The sequence below is a fragment of the Bidens hawaiensis genome, unplaced genomic scaffold, assembly GCF_021521415.1.
Source record: "Bidens hawaiensis isolate Kalapana, Puna unplaced genomic scaffold, B.hawaiensis_p1.1 tig00005498_1, whole genome shotgun sequence".
Lineage (NCBI taxonomy): Eukaryota > Viridiplantae > Streptophyta > Magnoliopsida > Asterales > Asteraceae > Bidens > Bidens hawaiensis.
In genome coordinates, this window is record NW_027491353.1 from 1162524 (window position 1) to 1163628 (window position 1105).

Genomic DNA, 1105 nt, shown 5'->3' on the forward strand with positions numbered 1-1105 from the left:
GAGGAATGGACTTGAGTACTGGTGTATTTACATATAAACAAATCAAAGCTGCCACGGGTAACTTTGATGAATCTAATAAACTTGGAGAGGGTGGTTTTGGATCCGTCTACAAGGTATTAATGTAAATAAATCTGTTTTTCCTTGCCTATAACTTGTTCCAATGTATAAGCCAAAGCTGAAAAGTGAATAACAAACAAATTAAGTGTAGTTTATAGATATGTAATATCTTAATTGCAGGGTACACTATTGGATGAAACTATAATTGCTGTGAAGAAACTCTCTTCAAAATCAAAGCAAGGAAACCGTGAATTTGTGACTGAAATAGGGATGATAGCTGGAATACAACACCCCAATGTCGTAAGACTACACGGGTGTTGTGCCGAACAGAACCACCTATTACTTGTTTACGAGTACATGGAGAATAATTCTTTAGCACATGCTCTGTTTGGTATGTATTCTCTTTTTTTCTTTTCTACTGCATGAGAATCTTGTAGTTCTAAATATAACTAAGATTTAAGATTTTTTTTCATTCAATTTCAGACCATGATGAGGCTAAGATGAAAATTGATTGGCCTACAAGACAAAGAATCTGTGTTGGCATTGCAAGAGGTTGGCATTCATACACGAAGAGACCGCACTTAACATGGTTCATAGAGATATCAAGGCTGCAAATATACTTCTGGATGCCGACCTTACTCCAAAGATCTCAGATTTTGGTTTGGCTAAGCTCAATGAAAAAGAAAACACTCACATTAGCACTAGAATTGCGGGAACTATGTGAGTTGATGTTATTAGTTTATTTTCTTATTCTGGAAAATTTTCTTTAACAAAGTTTATTTATGATTCAGGGGTGCACCAGAATACGCATTATGAGGATACTTAACCTTTAAAGCCGATGTATACAGTTTTGGGGTTCTTGCATTGGAAATTGTTGCTGGAAAGAACAATATGAAATATCGACCAAAGGAAGATTATGTTTCACTAGTTGATATGGTAAGTTTCTTTTTACTGAAATTACAATATGATCATCATTTCCACCAATCTCAATAGCATTGTCTTATTATGTCTCTTTTACTTGTCCAAGGCTATTGTTCTCAAAGAAAAA

General features: G+C 34.7%; 1 pseudogene across 1 annotated transcript; it reads left to right on the top strand.

The window, feature by feature from the left end:
• LOC143629965 (putative LRR receptor-like serine/threonine-protein kinase At1g53430) lies at positions 1–781 on the top strand (annotated as a pseudogene). Its single transcript, XR_013153058.1, has 3 exons — positions 1–113; positions 238–448; positions 541–781. The product of XR_013153058.1 is annotated as a putative LRR receptor-like serine/threonine-protein kinase At1g53430 (transcript).
• Positions 782–1105: the final 324 nt, after the last annotated feature.